The sequence below is a fragment of the Rhagoletis pomonella genome, unplaced genomic scaffold (assembly GCF_013731165.1).
Source record: "Rhagoletis pomonella isolate Grant_MI unplaced genomic scaffold, Rhpom_1.0 Rhpom_scaffold_00011, whole genome shotgun sequence".
NCBI lineage: Eukaryota > Metazoa > Arthropoda > Insecta > Diptera > Tephritidae > Rhagoletis > Rhagoletis pomonella.
The window spans coordinates 5966919-5974723 of NW_023458565.1; positions in this window are offsets into that span (position 1 = coordinate 5966919).

Below are 7805 nucleotides of genomic sequence, written 5' to 3' on the forward strand. Positions count from 1 at the left end.
ACCACAAAATTTACCGTTAATGAAAAGCAAAAAAATATTTGCTAAATTTTATTAAAAAGATAGATGTAATTTGTAAAGTTTTTTTTATTATAATATTTTGATATCTTGTTTACAGCTGCGCCACAAAGCTGATAAATTAACTAAAAAAATAAAAATCACAAACTGCTTTGCTTTCAGCTCCAACACGCTTCTGACGCTACAGCAATTTGAAAGCTTCACTCAGCTCGGAACGGCTTCGCTCGCTTTCTGTGTAAACGTACCCTAAGGTTTTTTTCCGATCAAAAAATGACACAAGTAGTATACAAAGGGCCCTTGACGCCGGTGTTATACGAATCGTATTTTTAAGTAAAAATTGGAGCAGGTATTTCACGGAATCAACACTGGTAACTGAATCACCGGTTTTGGTGGGGTTTCTTTTCATCCTAAGTGCCGAGCCCGTAGAATAAAATAGTTGCTCCAAAACGGGGTTTCATCATTTTTCCTAGACTTTTCAGTGTTGACAACATTTATATGATTTAAAGCATTTTCATCGACTTTATGAAGAGTGTAACTACTTTGCGCCAAGAAGCTATTGGGGTTACGTTCCTTAAACCCTGGGTAAACTATTGAAATAAATTTCAGCTGCTAGAACCTGCTAGCCGTGTGTTTATCTTTCATAGGCAGGACGCTTCACTTTGGCAGATTCCCATGTCAATGGTGGCAAAAAGTAGCCATGTAGTACTTTTGCTTAGGAGTAAAAAAGTACAAATCAGATATGTTAGACGTTATCTGAACATCTGCTATATTTCCCGGACTTTTTCCCCAGAAGACTCCAAAATCTTAAATAGTTGTCGCCATCTGAGTACCAGATTCCACTCTCCTTTATTTTCTCAGGTAATCTCAGGTAAGAAAGGAGAAAAGATGCTTTTTTAATGTGCTAAATTCGTGACCACCACTGTATATATACATACGTATGTATATATATAGATACCATATGCATATATATGCACATTATAACCATGTTTTCGGTATCCGATTCCGCGCCAGAGTTATAACAGCAACCAAAAAAACGGTGCTAATTGGAAAGTATGACAAAATTTTTGGAAACAAACATTTATACATATTTATGTATGTATGATATATGTGTACATATGTGTGTATATATGTAAAAATTTTGACCATTTAGCCCACACGCTTGCAGACGACACAAAAAGCCGGTGTTTACTTTAACAATTGGAATTATCTGCGCTGATAATTTAATTATGGTTCAGTAGTAGGGAATTAGCGGATGACAGCGATTGTCCATAGGCGTATAAATATTTGCTAAATAACCATGAGAGGAATAGTATGTGGGTATGCATATTTACATACATACATACATGTATCACAGCGAAAAGTCGACCAGTTTTTTCTCCTTTGCTATGTCTGTTTTAAGAAATTCTCGTTTCCATAGTTCGAGCTACACAGTTCGAAATGCAGATACTCTGATACCTCATCTCTAGGTGCACCCCTATCAGTGAACGAATTGCCACTATTGGCATTTAAAGCAGTCATGCAGAGCGACGAAAGTTCGCTGCAATCACAACGGACAGTTGAGTAATGTGGTAACAGACGTCCAGAGTACACTTGAGTTATGAAACCCTTCGTTCCAACAATAAAGCACCGCATGAGGCCAATCTTAATGCTCGAAAGCTAATTTTTTATAAATGTCTAGCCCATTATACATATAATGCGATAGTAAATTTTACACACAAAAATCAATATATTCGCGAAACCATGGGCCAAATATAGTAAAATTGCTTTTTTAGTTTTTCACTCTGACGTCAGTAATCCAAAAATGATTTAAAAAATTCAGTGAAATGTGCTTAGAGAAGAAGTATGGGTATCAAGTTAAAAAGGAAATTCTGTAGAATTTAATCAGATGCAATTTTTTGGTACATAAGGACTAGTAAGTATTGAAAATGTCCTTTTAAAATTGTATCCTGGAATATGGAATTTGACAATATTTGCTTTTGAAAAAATTATATGTTGAGGACTTATATAAACTCTAAAACGCTTAAAAAATGACCTATTCCTCCTTGTGAATCCAGAAAATTTTAATTTTTTAATTTCTAAAGAAATTTCCTCTTTCATTTGGTACCCATAATTTTAGTCTATATTGCATTGAATTTTTGAAATAATTTTTGGAATTAATCATATCTTTGATATTACAAAGTCCTTTTAAATAAGTCCTGACGTCAGAGAGGAAAAAATAAAAACGCCACTTTAAATAAAAAAAGTAGGTTTCAAACCTAGTTATTTATTATTTATTTTATGGTAGGAGAAATAGAAGCAGTTTTTACGATTTAAGTTGTTGAAAAGTAATGAATATCTAAATTCCGGCACTAACCCCGGGATCCCGGGATTGTGATAACCACATCTCGAAAATCCCGGAATCAAAAAAGGCGGAAAAATTAACATCCCTACATACATACATACATACATACTTATATTGAGTTCAATATGTATCAAAGGGCGATGCTTATAAGAATTTATGTTGTATATGGACGTGTTGGTACATATTTTGATTCTTTTTTCAAATACCAGCATCTAAATATGTACATATATATGCATATGTATGGACATTAGGGAGGTCCAAAAACAGTAAAGTCGGAATTTGTAATGCTCTCGCCCCCTAGGATTGTACTATATCGAAAAAAAAGCAGAACAAAAAAGAGAGAACAGAGTTTTTCGATCGAAAAATATTGATTTTTAAGAATTCGACCTCTCAATATTTTTTGATTTCAAAATAAAAAAAACAGGGGTATACTTTTTTTTGGTATATAACAATCCTAGGGGGTGAGAGCATAACAATTCCGACTTTATTTTTTCTCATACATTTTTGGACCACCGTAATATGCATAGAGTATGTACTTCTACATGATTAAGATGTTTCCTTGAGTGCATACATCCGCCGCCTTAATTATGGAGTTAATTGCGATAGAATTTGTACATACATTTGTATGTAGGTACATTGTACAAAATATTTATATATTCCATATAAACAAACACATACATGCATAGACCCTTGAAAAGTTTAGACGTAAATATGTACTTATGCTTGTACATACGTATGTATGTACGTACGGATTTACTTTATTAATTTAATTTTGTAAACCACCGACACCACGACATAGTATTTATATACAAATTTTTTTCTAAAGTACGCGGTTTTTTTATAGCACAAACATACGAGTACATACATACCATTATACGAACGTTACAAATTTGCAGTCTATTCGAACCCTTTTCGTTTTCTCTTTATTTACTCTCGTTATCTTGGCCGCCTGCATTTAAATTGAATATTTGTTTTTGGCTCGTCGTTGATTCCATTTGCGAATATTTATATTTATGTACGTATGTACCACAGTTGATTCTTTATCTATTTATATCAATATAAATATTCTATTTGGTGCAGATAATTATATAGGCACATATATGTACGTACATGCATATGTACATATGTACAAAAATTTTATTGGCAGTCATGCAAAAATTTATAAAGTAATTCCAGCCCTTCCTTTCAAAGTTTAACAATGCTTTCTTTTGTTTGTTTATTAAATTTTATGAAGGTTGCCCCACCCAATTAATATGACTTTATGTTATGACTCCGTAGGTTAGCGAGCAAGGTTGCCGAAAGCAAGCGTGTCAGTAAATCAAAATTCTACAATAATCACTAAATTTTTGCTAAGGAAAATTTTGTTATTATTTCAGTAGAACTAATTTATAAAAAAATTTTCCTGCCGAATGTAGGCGTAACCGGCATACGTAAATAGGCGATCCCTAGATTCAGTCAAAGAAAAAACCAGATCGGGCGTTTAAACTGAGTTTCAACCACGGCCATGCACTGAAAAACTAGCCCTAAGTATTGTTTACGCTATTTCCATTTGAATTAGAAAAAAGCATCATTTACTTAATTAAAAATGTTTCTTACTTTCGCATCACTGAGGGAAACAGTGTCAATTTGACGTCATTTCCGTTGATCTTGTTACCTGCCACCGATTATTCCATTGTTTGAAAAATTCTTTGCGCAAAATTACGCAAAAATAAAGAAGAAATATTAAGAAAATCTAAAATTACATGTGGAGATATGCATTTCGTCGTTGTTTTTGCAAAACCGCCCATCGACCAGTTGCAAAACCGCCTAAATCGCCGTTGTGGCAAAAATGAGATTTGGTAACCCTGAACTCCAGGCATCGAGACTTATGCGTAGAAATCGTTAAATCGTTATCAAAACAACAGATTTGTAAAATAATAGCTCGAGAAACTACCGCCTATCAAGGCAATGCCTTCAAAGAATAAACCGTTTTCCGCTCTCGTGTAAAATTTGAGTGCCTTAAGATAGCCGGCTTTTCAATTGGGCAATGGGCGATTTTGCAAAAACATCGACTTTATCGAATGTATGCTCAGAAGCTACATGAAGTTCTCTAAAACATGCCAAACCAATTTTCAGATCTGAGTACCGGTCACATTTTTTTTTTGTTAATAATTTTTAGCATTCTCATTTCCAAGTAAATGTTTTTGATAAATAACTTCATGTTAATAATCCACGATACTTAAAGAATTGATAACAGCTGAAAAAAATCACTTGCTTCTATCGGTTTATTGATATGGGCATTTCTTAGGAAATGTACCGTTCATAGAGAAGGGGGTGAGTAAATGATAACAAGTAAAATATGCAATTAAAACTATTTTCCTAATATTTTATTGCCGGTACAAAAATAAATACCACATGTATTTTGACAAGAAAATTACGAAAACAATTCACTTCAAAATACAATACATATTTATGGATAAAATTAGTTTATAATCAAGCAGTAAGATACAATCTTGTGTAAATAAAGAGTTGAGAAAGTTTTCCATTTTGTTTCCACAACTCGTGCCACCTATAGCCATTTGGCGGCTTTAATGAATTTCAGTACGTCATACAGAGAGAGGCAGCTTCACTCTAAAACATTCTGCAGGAATGGCTTGCAGACTGTCACTTTGCAAAGAGTCATCGCAACTACTACACCAAAGGATCAGTGCGCTGTACACACTGCAGTAAGTGAGTAGGTATCTTCTTTGCTCATTCCTAAGAGAGCTTTGGTCTAAGTAAGTCGTAGAACTGCCGAGTAATCCTGTACGGTTCCACCTCTGCTTAGCGCTGGAGTGATAAATTTCGGTAATTGTTGCTTTATCTCTCTGAGCGAAGCGCTCATGTCCACCGCGTGGGACACATTCAGTGCGGAGCCGCACCTTGCAAGTTCGTCCGTTGCCATGTTTCCGTAAATGTCCCTATGTGCCAGGAAACACATTAGGGTAATTTCGTATTGATCAGAGATATAGGCCAGCTCTCTCCTACAGTCTTCCACTAGTTGAGATATCTAAAGAGTTGTGCGCACGAGGCGATTTTGCGTTTAACTTTTGCTTTCAGCTCGCGCAGGGTTGCACGAAAAAAAAGTTGAATGGCTAAATGTTGGCTGGCGACCAACTTTGTTGAAAGCGATTAGTTGAAAGGCCCTTCAACCAAAAGTAGAGTGCAAAGTTGAACAATGCAAACGTCTTTTTATGGCGAATATTTTTATACTTTTTTATTTTGATATTTTTAGCCATTCAATTTTTTTTCGTGCAACTCTGCCTCGTGTGAAAGCCCTTTTACAGACGTAGAAGAGAGTACCTCAATGGCCGCTTGGCTACCCGAAAATATATTCAGATGAATATTTTTATTATACCAAAATTAACTGCGCTATTAAAGTGCGAGCGCTGCAGTGTAGTTGTAAGCAGTGCGCGCTTCCACTCCGCAGCGCTTGGGTTCAAGCCCTGGTCAAAACAACATCGCAAAAAAATTTAGAAAAAAGGTTTTTTCTTAAACAGTGGTCGCCCCTCATAAAAATACAATCGTCGTTCGGAGTCGGCGTAAAACTGTAGGTCCCTCCACTTTGTGTGAAAAATATCAAGGCGTACGCCACAAATCGGAGGAGAAGCTCGGCTAAACACTAACCTATGTGTAAGCGCCAATCTATTATTATATTATTTATTAAAATGCATACCTGACAATTTTCTATCAATTTTTATATGAAGTGTGGAATTTTGATGAAAATTTTGTAGTTTTTTCGAAGTTTTGCATAAAGTTTCATGACCTTATTCATAAAAAATATTGTAATTTAAAGAGCTTTTTAAATTCACATTTTTGTACGTTTTTCAATTTATAAACCTTTTAAAGGGTACTTTATTTTTTATGAATAAGGCAATTATACTTTTATTATTATAGTCTATGTTACAGTGTAAACTATAAAAAAAATGTCGTTATGTTGTTACGCATATAGAATGGAGCACACGTTTTGTACATTTGTACAGGTTTGTGAATTTTGGCTGTCACAGAGTGGTGTTGCCTAGAAATTTGTATCGTGAATGAGTTCAGCTCAATAACAAATTTCCAAAGAACACCACTCTTTAACTGTGAAAATGTACAAATCTGTACAAATGTACAAATCGTGTGATCCCTGCTTAAGAACATTTTTGCAGTTGTGAGTACAGGTGTAGAAAAGGCACATTGTATGTATGTATTTTAAAAACATATGGAAATATGCGAACGCCTGTTCCACTGCCAATATTTAAGCCGGCATCATACCATTTTTTATATACATATATACATACATACATATGTATGCACATAATAAGTACATATTAAGAAGCTTGCAATTTTTCACTTATTTAGTGTATGTACATATGTAGGTATATTATATTATTCATACACCAATGTGTCATATAAGCACTTCAAAATAATGTACATATGTATGTATGTATGCAGGTACTTAGCCATATTTCAAATATTCATATGAATAGCAAATATAACTACAAGAACAATAACGTTTCTTGTATGCATTCATCGACCATCAAAAAACACCGTAAAAATAAACAAATAAGAAAGTTTTATGTAGGTTCAGTAGCTTCATTGCTAATTTGCATACAAACATACATACATACATACATACTTAAAACATACATTAAATGTGTGATGTCACAAAGGCCTAGGATTCTCGCCTACGGAAATCGGACGCATTCGTACCTAATCAAGTTCGTATTGAATTTATTTTTTTTTGTATGACTAAACATACATACAAACATGCATATTTGCGCACATTGAAACATACATATGTATGTATAGAATAGCACGCTCATAGTGGTAGTGTGTACCTTGGCAAAAGCAAAGATATGCTTTGTCGATTTTTCGCGCCTCCTGAGGGTGGCATATCGGCATTCAGCTCCAAATAATCGCTAAAACCATTAACAGATCGCAGTCGAAGTTCTATACTTGTATCGAGTAGATCGATGTTCCGTTTGAAGGGCAATTTGCGCTTTGTATAAAAACAAAAAAAAAAAAAAAAATAATAATATTTTTTTACGAGTGCAAATGCTTTGAAATGAATAATCATGAAGGAGTGCGGCCATAAAAATAATTTTTGCAAAACTAAATGAATACAAAAAAAAAAAAAATTAAAAAACAAAATCGTGAATTCGTCATTTGCATTGTGTTTGAAAACATAGTGCATGAACATGCATGTGTCGATACATATTTCTAAAAATTGTTGAACGATATTCAGGCGTGATTCTATAATTAAATTGCCATTAGTTACTAAATTATGTACATATGTACATACATATATCTAAAAAAAAAAAAACATCTATTCAAACAAAATGTATTAGAACGTGATTTGCTAATAAAACAAGTGATAATTACTAATAAAAAATTAATAGAACTGCTAATTTTTGGCAATCGAAAAAGGCAACACTTTAGATAAAAA